Source organism: Hemicordylus capensis, chromosome 2, assembly GCF_027244095.1.
Source record: "Hemicordylus capensis ecotype Gifberg chromosome 2, rHemCap1.1.pri, whole genome shotgun sequence".
In the NCBI taxonomy this organism is placed as follows: domain Eukaryota; kingdom Metazoa; phylum Chordata; class Lepidosauria; order Squamata; family Cordylidae; genus Hemicordylus; species Hemicordylus capensis.
In genome coordinates, this window is record NC_069658.1 from 140,348,180 (window position 1) to 140,360,597 (window position 12,418).

At 40.8% G+C, this 12,418-nt stretch overlaps 1 protein-coding gene and 1 long non-coding RNA gene across 19 annotated transcripts in view; one reads left to right on the top strand and one right to left on the bottom strand.

Moving 5' to 3' along the window:
- NRG1 (neuregulin 1) overlaps positions 1 to 12,418 on the top strand; it is an 811,186-nt gene that overhangs the window by 307,872 nt on the left and 490,896 nt on the right. The gene's annotated exons all lie outside the window — the stretch shown is intronic.
- LOC128343312 (uncharacterized) lies at positions 301 to 5,490 on the bottom strand. 7 transcript variants are annotated; one of them, XR_008315458.1, is made up of 5 exons: positions 5,358 to 5,490; positions 3,513 to 4,413; positions 2,787 to 2,915; positions 1,844 to 2,481; positions 301 to 752 (listed from the first exon to the last, which is right to left on the bottom strand). It is a non-coding gene; the product is annotated as an uncharacterized LOC128343312 (long non-coding RNA). The 7 variants fall into 7 exon arrangements; XR_008315456.1 differs by having other exon boundaries at positions 1,844 to 2,484; XR_008315460.1 differs by having other exon boundaries at positions 1,844 to 2,915; positions 3,517 to 3,571; positions 4,254 to 4,413; positions 5,358 to 5,487.

The following is a 12,418-nucleotide window of genomic DNA, read 5'->3' on the forward strand; positions in this document are numbered from 1 at the left end:
ATGGTTTTTGTGACATGTGCTGAGAAAATGTGTCAGAAGGAGTGCTCTGAACACTCTAAAGTTATATAATATGCATGCTAACTAGTATTACAAACATATGAAGCTTGCTTGCTACCTGGTTTTTGTGTCAACAGTAACTTGATGCCCGCAGGGTTTACTAGGATTGCTAGCAAGGTACCCATGGGATAGTCAACAGTGTAACCTTCTTGAGATGTAGACATCAGCTGGAGTACTACCCAGCCTTTCCTCCCACCTCCTCCACATAAGCAGACTAGATGAATATATTAAATGGCAATCTGGTTTACACTTGTTAAATCTAAGCTTTTAATACTGTGTTGTTTTTACAACCAGATTCTGGAACACAAGAGCACCTTCCTCTGTGGTGTCCCTGCTTTAAGATGACACTCACACCTGAAGCCTTAATCCAGCTGCTCCAATAAACTTCAGCATATCCTGTGCAGGCTTTAGTGGAAGATTCTGTTCAGTTTTTTAAAAAACCTTTGCACTTCAGCTCTTCATCCCAGTCTTGCTTTAATGCTGTGGGAGCAGGTCCAACTACCCTTCCATAAAAGATTTATATTGCTTAAAAAAGTTTTACTTATTCTACAGAGTTCTTCGTTTGTTATTAGCTTTACTTTGAGAAGCAACAGGAATATATGCTGTCATCCAGAAAGAAGAAACAATCTGCAAAGGGAAAAATGTTGCTAATTCCAAATTTCCTCCCAGGTTTACTGAGGTGATTGTTACAATCCCTGTAGATGTATAGAAACAGATGTTAGTAACTTTTTCTTCTGCTAAAAGAAATCCTCCTACTTATAAGAAAAAGCTGGACCACATTATCATCACCCCCCTGTGATGTATTTGTTGCTGGACTGTACCACTGCAGGTTGGAGATCAGATATTTGAATGACATCACATAAACAAAATATGTACATTCAAAAATAGTATATCAGGCAGAAAAGGGTAGGCCCTTCTTTCTGATATGCTAGTTTCATAAGTGCCGAAATCTCTTTTTTAAAAGAAACATGTGGGGGAGCTTTCAAACATTCAAACCTGCAGTCTACAGTGGTATAATCCTGCGACAGATACATAGCATTGCTGACCATATTCTCATAGTGGGTTGCCATCCCGGACACATCCAAACCAGTGTATTTATAATTTTTCAGACATTCCATGAAAATACTGTTATGAAGCAGTTCACTCTACAAATCCCCAAATGTGTAATAAAAATGTGGAGAAAGGAGGGCAGTACTAGAAACTGAAGAACACCCAAGAAAACTGGCAAACTTTTAGCTGGCATATAATTGGAATGTTTATTCTTGCAGAATAAAAATAAAGAGCCCAATCAGTTTTAGTTAAAATCTTAATAAAAAGCAATGGTATCAGTTATAAATCTCCTAATAAAGAAATAAATATTACTCATTACTCATTACTCAAGTTCATCTTATTCAATGTATTGAACAGTTAATATGCCTACTGCCTTTCTAAATAAAAGTCTCAGCAACTCATCCTCTCCAAAATCTCAAGAAAAGCATAGAATTGAAAGTAAACATTACAAACGATGAACCACTGAGTCTTGTAAGAGATACAGATCAAATATATCTTCAAAACAATTGGGTAGGAGTGAGGATGTTAAAGGCCTTCCAAAACAAAATATGTTTATATGTTCCTGAAGACAAGTCAAGATGAGTATCTGTAGGCCTGATTAGGGAGGAAATTCTGAAACAGTGAAAGAGAAAGCAAAGCACTGCATCTACCCAAATCATCTCCATGGGAATGTGGAACTACATAGCAGGCCTTGCTCTTTGAAATGCTCCATTTTACACACAAGGCATCTACTCACCTATGGTTTCTGCATGCATCAGCTCTGTGTAAAGGGCATAGATGAGGAGTGGCACCTGCCCATCAAGATCCTGCTCTCCCAGAATAAACTGCCCACAGATAATTAGAGGTGTTTAATCATTAGTTCTTTATAAGAGGCTATTGCTATAAACAAAGGGCAAGACAAATAGTAGTTATAACATGTAACTCATCAAAATGGTTAGTGATAAAATGATGGGTTCCAGTGCCTTTCCAACTGAAAGGTTTTTCCATTTCAGTTACAGTAAGAATAAAAAAAAATTGAACATATCAAAGTACAACAAAATACAAAAAAGGTAATATGAAAAGCAAACATGACAAAACAGTAATGCGACGCTGTTGATCCTGTTGCTTGCCTGTCACAAGATGTGGAAGGAAAGCAAGGAAATTCCACCAGGAACATCAGCATTCATAGGCGGGAAAGCTAGTGGAAGGATAAAATGGAGGAGATGTCTTTACAAATCTTCCTGGGACAGGCATTCCAGAGGGTGGAAATGGAAAAAAACCTAACTTAACTTGTATCCCAGCCAGTCTCGACTTTGAGAAGAAGGCGATGCAGAGCAAGTCCTCCTCTTCTGATCTGAATTTTCCCCCATGTGTCTTGAGCCTCTATAGCAAAAACTACTAAGAAACATTGTAATTTAAATAAATAAAATAAAATGTATTGTGGCATGTAGAAACTACTGTATGTTGCTAGAGGGAGTCATTTGCTCAGATTGATGTAATGAATCAACAATTGACTGACTGCATGGATGAGGTATTCTAGGATGTTTCAGCCAAACTCTTTCTAACTGTATCAGATCATTTATGAGTCATCTACATTTGCAGGGAACTCTGCATACCACCAGCTTTTCCTACCACAGATAACTATGCTGGTTTTTCTTTCTTTCTTTTTTTATTTACACAATGCTTTCCAGACTTCTTACCCTCAGTTCCTTTTCACACCATTCCTGTTCTGCCAATGCACAACCACACTGGGGAAAGGCTGCAACTCAGTGGAGCCGAACACCCCAGATTCAGTCCCAGTAGTCTCCAGGTAGGGCTGGAAAAGGTTCCTGTTTGAAATCATATGCAACGTTAATGAGATGCTGTAATTCAATATAAAGCAGCTTCATCATGCCTGTACACATATGGGAGAAGATTCTGGGCCATATATGAGGATACTCCTGTTTGCACAGAGGGAGAGTGGATGACAGTCACGTGGGAAGTTCATCACACATGCAGTTCCTGTATTCAAACACTTCTATCATGGCCGTAGTGAGAGATCTTGCTGCTCAAACCAGCTTCCATACCAGTAGTGAGAATGAAATTCTAAGAAGAGCTTGATTTCAACCTGCTTGTCCACCACAAAGAACCCCTGACAAACTTCTGAGAACAGTGAGATGGAACAGTTCCAAGTGAGTTGGAAAGAGAGGACTACTACCTATGGCAAAATAAGAGCTCTGAACGGGGTCTCTCTTTCATCCCCAGGTGAAAGTTTTCTGCAGGGATAAAAGAGAGGCAAGTTCAGAGTTTTTATTATGCCAAGGGTACCTGGCCTCTCCTTCCATCTCACTTTGATTTCCAGTAATGCATAAAACATCAGAGTTCAGAGTGCTCGGGTCTATAAGTAGAAAGATGATAATATGATGGTAACTCTTTTACATACTTACTTACAAAATGTATAGACTGCTTTTCAACTTGCATTCCCAAAGCAGCACTCAACAGAAAGCTATGAAAGAGAGATATTACCAGAATTTTGAAAAAGCTGCATTACCTATATGTGTATTTGCATCATTGCCAGGCATATTTATTATTTAACATATTAGTATATCACCCAAAACTTGCGTCTCTAGAGGGTTTTCAATTAAAATCATTTAAAACATTAAAACAATTAAAATCATTTAAACATTAAAATCATTAACCTTAAAATCATTTAAAACCAACATTAAAAATTAAAACCATAAATCCAATTAAAAGCTTGGGTGAATAAATGTGTCTTCAGTGCCTTTTAAAAAGTTGCCAGAGATGGGGAGGCTCTTATTTCAACAGGGAGCACATTCCAAAGTCCAGGGGCAGCAACAGAGAAGGCCCGTTCCCGAGTAACCGCCAAACGAGTTGGCAGCAACTGCAGGCGAACCTCTCCAGATTATCTTAACTGGTGGTGAGACTCATGGTAAAGAAGACATTCTCTTAAATACCCAGGGCCTAAGCTGTTTAGGGCTTTATACTGTAGGTATATAAAGAGCATATGCCTCATATGCTCTTAAGAAGTATGTACAAACTTCTGCAGTCTGTTTCCCAGACAGACAACCTGACTAAACTCAATCACGTGGAAGTAAATTGCATTAAAATCAATAGGACAAAATTCCTGTAAAGCCTGGAATGAGATATGAATAGGCAAATCTATTGACATTATGATATTTGTTTTTAATGTTCCACAGTGCTTCCTCCTTGTAGATTGTTCCTTGCTGGTACATGCTTCCAATATAATATACAGTTCCTCATTAAGGTTTACTAGCAGGGCAGCCAAAGTATAAATCTTCCGTGTGGCCCAATAATAAGAGCTGCCAACTGTAAAAAAAAAAACAGAAACAAAAAAGGATATCCTAAAGTGTGCTACCTCAAGGTGTAAAACTGCACTGATTTCACAATAATACAAAAGAGGAACACTTTTGTCCACGCCAGGGGCGTAGCAAGGTTGGAGTGGGCACAGAGACAAGATTTTAAAATGGCCCCCCCCCGAAAGTCCAGGGCCTCCGCACACCCCAGGCCCCCAAGGATTTAAGTCTGATATTCCAAAATAAGTATGCTGCCTGCAAATACATTTCACTGAATACACACACGCACACGTCACAATATATAGTGATATACATTGAGTACTATACATTTGTATTACTTTTAATGCCTAGAACACACTAGAAAGATGAATTATTAAAATGGGCCCCTCGCTGCAGATTAGCAAAGGAGACTTTCAACCATGCAGGGTGAGCCTATGTTTGTTTTCCCAGAATTCTGAACAACTTCAGTCAAGTTTGATTGCAGGAGGTTTTTCACAGGAGGCTTTTAAAGCCCTTTAAGACACATCTCCTCTGGAATGGAGGTGCTGCATTCACATGTTGGCCAGATTTACCCTGAAGTCCCTGCAAGTTATTGGGGAGCAGTTCACACACAAGAAAAATAAAATAAAAGCACCACACATGCTTCACAGTTCTCACTCAGACCTTCTGGGTTGCAAAACAACTTGAACATAAGTGCATTTATAAATGAATGAATGAATAAATAAAATTAATAAAATACTGTTCCAGAAGTTTTTGCAATTTTCTGCCATGAAACAAGCCACTTATAGGACTTTTTAGATAGTTTTTTTTAAGTCAGCAAATTTTCCAAGCTGTTTCAAAATAAATATTCAGAGACTTCTCGGTCCCTCCCCCCCCCCATATCCAAGCCCTATGGCAAGCAGATCCCTATATATGGGGGGCGGGAAAGGTAACCACAAAAAGGAGTTCACACTCTACCTGGCAAATGCTGGTCTGGGTTAAGCAGGGCAGCGAGGGGTCTTCTGCTGCAGAGAACACACTGGCTGCCTCCTCCTTCCTGGCTTGCTTGGGCCCTACTCGAGTTCAGGCTTCACTGCGGCCTACACGGAGGCCTCCGTGGAAGCCCCGCCCACCCGCCGATCAGCTGAGAGGCGGGAGAAAAGGAGCTCTTTGCAGCTTGCCTGCTGCTTCGATTGCGGGCCAGCAGAACAAGCAGGAGAGACGGCGAAGAGGGCAAGTGGCTGAGGGGCCTTGGGGCTGGGCAGGGGGCAATGGGGAGTCACGTGAGGTGCTTCTGGGGGGCCCCTCCAGGCAGTGGGGCCCCCAGACAACTGTCTCCCCTTGCCCTATCATTGTTACGCGCCTGGTCCACGCAGCACTTTGATGTATTCTATTTGGTTCTGCAATTGTGAATATTTTTCATTCCTTCACATTGTAACCATTTGCTTATGTTTTATTCACTTAAGTTTTGTTCTCAGAAACTTAACTTGGGGTTTATCAGATAGAGATATGGTAATTAGCATTCATTGTATTACTGTTCTTCTCTGAGGAGACTTTATTGAGTATCAGTCTTGCAGGAAGCCTGGGGATTCCCAAGTTTAGAACCCCATTTAGAACTCCAGAGACTAGATGAAGCCAAAATTTATAGTGCAGGAGGACAAATTATTCCAGATGTCCTTTGAATCTTAAGAAGTTTGTCCCACCTGGGGAACTGATTGGATATTGATTAGGAAGTAATATTGTTTTTGAATATAAAACCACAAATTGTCTCTAGGAAAACTCCCATATTATGATTAAGATACTAGAAATTGTTTAATCTCGCCCTTGCTGTATCAGCGTTTTGGATGCCTCAGTTATTCTAGTTGCTTTAATGATTCATTGGTTAATTTCTTGCTCAAAGCCAAAGACTCTAATATTTCATATTCAGTGGCAAAGTTTTTCTATATTGCTAGCCGAAGTCTTGGGTGTCTGGTGGGACTGGTGGGATTGCCTGGTAACAATTTATTTTCTTCTTTTTGTGTTGTTTTTATCATTTGTTTATGCTGGTCAAATGACTGAATTTAAATAAAGTCATCTGATTAAGATACAATTCTGAAATGGCTGAATTTACCAGACTGCTGCAGAAGGAAGAAGTGGAACATGAAGAGAAAGAGTGTGATATACACTCAAACAATTATTTCTTGAGATCTTTGATAACCAAACTTAGAGCTTTGGAATATTGATAGTGTTATGTATCTTATTCTATACTATCATTTTCAGATGTGTCTGGTACATTTGGCATATTTTACAGATGTATACTATTCCTTAATGCATTTACAATCTTACACTTTTTATAAATTGTTAGAAAAAATACAGGCTATAGAGAGCTATAGCCTCAATAAATTTTACCTAATGAACTAGTGAATCTCTTTTGGACCTATTGCAAACCTACCAAGATTTGTAGGCACAATGGGGAAAATGCAAAAATCCATAACTCGGCTGACTTCTTTTAAAAGTTTTTGCTTCCTAGATCCAAAATATAAAAAAGAAAACAAGAAAACATAAGCAAGGAAATTAAGGAAGCAAAGAACATAAGCAATAAACATAAGCAAGGAAACTGAGAAATGAAAAAGTGATTGCAATTCAAATAAGATGAAACATTTTAAAATGAAGAACAGAATGTTTAAGCATGAACTAATTTCCTTCGCCATTCTGCTTTCTAAAAATAACCACGACAACGTATCTTTTTGTTCCATCTCGTTAAGAGGCTGATGTCAGGATGCCTGCTTATGTCAGTGGCTCTATGGCTTCAATTTGAGCACCGTGTATTTTGCTCCACATGAGAACATCAGCTGTTATCAGCGATAAACAGAATGGAAGGTTTTGCAGTTAAAGGTGGCGTGATGGGGCAGGGACAGTGGGAGGGAAAGGATTTTGAGAAGCAGACAGCCGCTTATCAGATTGAGCAAGACACAGGCTCGGTTTTTTAGAAAATAAAACATGGGCCAAATATAAGAATTCCTTTCAAGCCAAGTGACCTTACTACTTAGGCCTGAAAGGAAAGGAAACTCTTAACTGTCACTCATGTACTGTTTAGTATATGCCTAATGAAGATTTTTGTGAATGTGATCTTGTCCTGTATTAGAATTAGGCCAGCATGCCTCTAAGAGGCCTGCATTTTTGTTTGCACATATGTCATGTAACTGTACAATATGTTGTAATGTATTGTTACTGAAGGCATTTCAGAGTGGAATTTTCAGTTTGAAGATTAAAGAACTTCAAGACAAATAGTGAAATTTCAGGACATAAGGACTGCCCTGCTGGATCAGTCGAAATGCCCATTTAGTCCAACATCCTAACAAGGTCCAGACCAATGCCCTTTCTTGGGAAGCCACAAGGCATGGAGGCAACAACTTTCTTCCTCTGTGTATTCCCAGCATCTGGTATTCAGGAGTGCACACCATCTGAACATGGTGGCTCCATTTAGCTATGGCTCATAGCTGTGTCTGTGCTCTGCTTATCCTGCTGCTCCCCCCTGCTTTAGACCTTTATTGCTCCTCAGTGTCGAGAGGCCGGGGGCTTCCCTCACTTCCTGCCTTTCTTCACCCATCTCCCCACCTTCCCTGCTCAACCCTCTGTTTTCCCTGCTCCTTCTTTTTGCAGCATTGTCACTAGCTAAAGGCAAATGTCATGCCATCTGGGCATCTGTCACCACTGACAACCTGTTAGGAAACATGCTCCACCCTTCCTTGTCAGCCACAGCCAGATGCCCTGCCAATGCATCAGAATCCAGTCTATCATGGGGGGTTGTGGTTTTCGAATCCATGCTGTGATATAGATTGATTTAATAAATATTATTTATTTGGCCAGAACCTAAGGGGTATACTCATGAGTCAAATGGGCCGTAACCCAAAATTTGGTTTTAAAAAGCCAAATCTGGCAACAGAGCTCTGAGCATGGGCATCTCCAAATTCAAAGCATGTGGATTCCTCTCTCTTATGTTTTTTTGGAAGGAGGCTTCACACATCCTTAGAAAAAGGTCCACTGACCAGGTAAGGGAGACGACAAGAACACAATTAGTTCTTCCCACTGTGTGGAGCTATGGGGTGGAACAAGTTTCTTTCTGATAGCAGTTATAGTTCTTTTCAAAAAACAAATGTAGGACAACTGAACACCCATAGAATGGAAGAAGTTTTTGGTAACAGATTCTGCCGCTAACCTTCACATGTTAAGTCAACTGCATTTACAGCTTCTACAATCATATGAACTATAAATGTGTAGAGTCTGTATATACACAGCCAGGAACACCTGGTTGGGAACAATACATTAGACTGAATGTGTTTCGGTCAGGGATGGCACTTGCTGCCACAGTGCTGCTTCCCACAAACACATTGACTCTACATTTGTCATCTGAAAAGAGCTAATGTCTCCCAAATCCAAATGCCTGACTTTGCATCAGGCTTCCATTTACAAGTGGGTAAATCAGAGATGGTGGTTCAACTAAAACAAAGCCAAAATCCACAGCATTCATGATGCAGTGAAGTGCCCTAACTGCTGCTGTTCTTGAAGAATTACAACAAGAGTTCATACATCTCCATCAGCCATGCTACATATCCCCAGTGGCTTTGTTAACCATGCTTCAGCAATTTATTAAAGCTCTGGTTAATCTTTTATAAACAACATATCAAATACATCTTTAATTTAGAGTGGGCAAAAGTGCTTGTCCCTCTTATTGCATGCTGCAGAGCCTAATTAACAAATGTTGAGAAAGTGGTTTGAATGTCTCCTTGAAGAAGACAAATAAGAAGTACAAAGGCAGGGAATTATTTTTCATGAACTAATACGGGCATAGCTTTGAGATATCTACAGAGAAATTGTCACTGGCAATAGATAGCTGGGTATTACTTTTCCCTTTCATGGCCATTGTGCTATTTTTAACATTGCTAATTTCCATGTTAAAATAAGAATAAATGTCTGGTTGCTTATCTCTATATCTCTCTTTCATCTTGTGTGTCAATAATTGTTAAAGATATTTTGTTCAAGGTAGCTAAACTGAGCATACTGAGCAACACCATGGTAGAAAAAATGTACACACCATTAAGGCAATGGCTTCCAAGTTCCTTATGAAGGGCTCACGCACCAAAACAGTTCAGTCTTGGGCTCAGGCCCAGCCCTTTGTCACGTTCCAGCTGGCAAGATCCAGCCTCAGGAAATGTCAAAGCTGACCCCCAGGCAATAGTGCAAAACAAGGTTCAACTTGTATCCTAAAATCAGAGTTCAAGCAATGCCCCATTAAATGCTTTTTCAGAAATCAAGTCTAGAGGCTGATCAGAGCTTTGACCAGGAACTCAATAAAGACAGGCAGGACTACAACCAGGAACTTGGGTGCTTGGTCTGAGCCTCAAATTGGCTTCAAAATTTTACTTCAGGCAAAATTTTGTGGCAACTTGAATGTAACTATGAGTGAAACAAGAACCTCAGAGTTGAGGTTCTAGGAAATTATCAGACCCAGAAAACTGAGCTCCAGCTGAAGGCTAGGATGGGCCTGAGAAAGCAAGGCAGCAAGGCCCAATTTGGGCCGCCAAAGCAAAAAGCACTATCAAACCATCAATACAACAGACAGTTTGCTTATTTTTTGAGTCAGGCTACACCCCTGCCAGCCAGTCAAGAACCAGAAAATATAGACCAACAAGTACAGTAGCTGGCTACTAAGTAAATAGCTGGAGTTTAATTCTAATGAGTGCACACATCCCCAAAGCATTGAAATCCTTGACTGGGACCTAGATCCTCATGCAGTCTAGGGGTGTATGGAACTGGTTCTGTTTGAACCTGGTTCAGATAGAATCGACCCAGTTTGACCGGTTTTGGACTCAAACCAGACCAGATCCCCCCAAAAGAGTGCCAGTCCATTTCGAATGGAACTGGTTTAGAACCAGTTTGGTGGTTTGAGGGGGGATACTTGTAAAGGGGAATCTGCAAAGGGGAATCTTTCTGCCTTTAAAGAAAAACTCCTAATAGGGGCAGCAAGAGGGTACCTCATCGTTGGAGGTGGCAGCGGTGGCATGTCTTCTCGAAACTCTCTGGACTGGTTCCAGTATTCCAGGATCCCCAAGGGGTTTTGTGGAAAGGTTAAAAATGTGTTTAAAATCACCCACTCACCCATTGGGGGGGTGGTTGTTGGGTAGTAGGTAGCACCCATAATTGCCTACCACTCAGCCCACTTTGGTGTCTGTATGAGCTACCCATGGGGAACAATGTGATGTTTCAAGTTTCCCCATTGTTCTCTACAGCCAGAACAATCTGCACTCACAGAGTGCACACGATATTTTGCGTTGCAATTTGCAGTGCATTTTGCAACCCTGCCTTGAAAAAACACTGCAGAAGCACATAGTAAAAAAGAATTTGTCCTTCCCAACACAGAAACACATTTCAAACACAGTCCAAAAATGGCTAGAACAGAACCACTAATCCTGAATCCACTGCTGGCCAGATTGATGTCATTGGCATAAGTTGCTCTTACACACACAATTATGACTTCTTACTTCATAGCATTGCAACAATTACCACAGCAGCACCCTTAGCAGCAAGCATAGTAACTCAACTACTGCAACTTCAGCCGCATTTTGACTGTGGACACCTTGCAATGCAGATTGCAGAACAGACCAGAGCAGTGAGTGAAGCACATGTTAGTCTCAAGGCCAGACATGGAGCTCATCACAGCAATCACCAAGAAATATCATATACACACACAGAGCTGCCACTGACCAGTTTTTGCCACAACACTATCTCACGAACATACCAAACCACAACTCAAGGAAAGTAGGTACCCAAGTTCTGCCTTTGTCAATCTGAGATCCAGCAAAACCAGAGTTATAACAGCAATACCACAGCATATTAACTCAGTGCTGAGAAAAGAAAACCACAAAACCAAACTTTTCTTCCTCCTCTTCTGATGTATCCTCTTCAAGAGAGGCACAGTATAAGGTTCTCTCTGCCTCCCAATCTGTTTGAATACATTTTGAAACTCCCTCCTTTTGTGTTCCTCCTCCCCCTCCAGCCAATGAAACACAGTTGCCCATTACATCACTTGATTTGAATGATAACAAGCCAACCAAGAGGCAAGGAGATCACAAGCCAATCAGAAGCCAGTACCAGAAAACCACTCAGCAAAGAAAAAGCAGTTCTCCAAAATAGCACTCGAAACATTTCAAATCGGAACAGGGATGTTTTGTTCTGAGCTCAAAACAAGACCCTTTATTTAAAGGGTATTTTGTTTTAAGCTTGAAGCACTTAAAACAGCCTGTTTCACATCAAATAGTTTTAATGTCAAAATGTTTTGCACATCCCTAGTATGTCTTCTTCCCCATTGTAGACACTGTGTTCAGAATGTTGATAATCTGGAAAGCATTGGGGATATGAACGAACCACTGTTCAAGCACTTTTTGGACAGGGGACTGGGGACTTTAAGGAGAGCAAGTCCTTACCTGCTTTCCGCCGCCCCATGCAGCTTCCTGCTGGGGTGTCACATGTCCCTAGAAGCCCATGCTGATCAAACACCATGCTGGCCATGCAAATAGCACCCATGCGTGCTGATGCCACGCTGGGAAAGAAGCTGCACAAGGTGGTGGAAAGCAGCTAAGGTCCTGCTCTGCTTTTTCTTAAATTGCACTGCTCAAAAAGTTTTCAAACCACAGTTTGAACCATGGTTCATGGGCATCCCTAGAAAGCTCTGTCAGAAAGGGTGGATTCGATATATTTAACCCCCCAAACACACACACACTCTCTCTCTTTTTTTAGTCACTGGATTCTTAATATTTTCCATAGTGACAGATATGCCAAAGAATAACAACATAACATTTAGGAATGCCTAAGAGATCATTTGTGTTTATGTATGCATAGAGAAAGCCTTGGGGCTCTGATACTGCAATATGTTGTGTTTGGTTGTGCCTGTCAAGAGCTTCCTCTGGGCTCAGTGAGACTCCTCCAAGGCACAACAATTCATTTCTACTCAGGCACAAAGCATCAGCCTTGCTGCAATTCCTTCATGTTGCTCTGCTAGT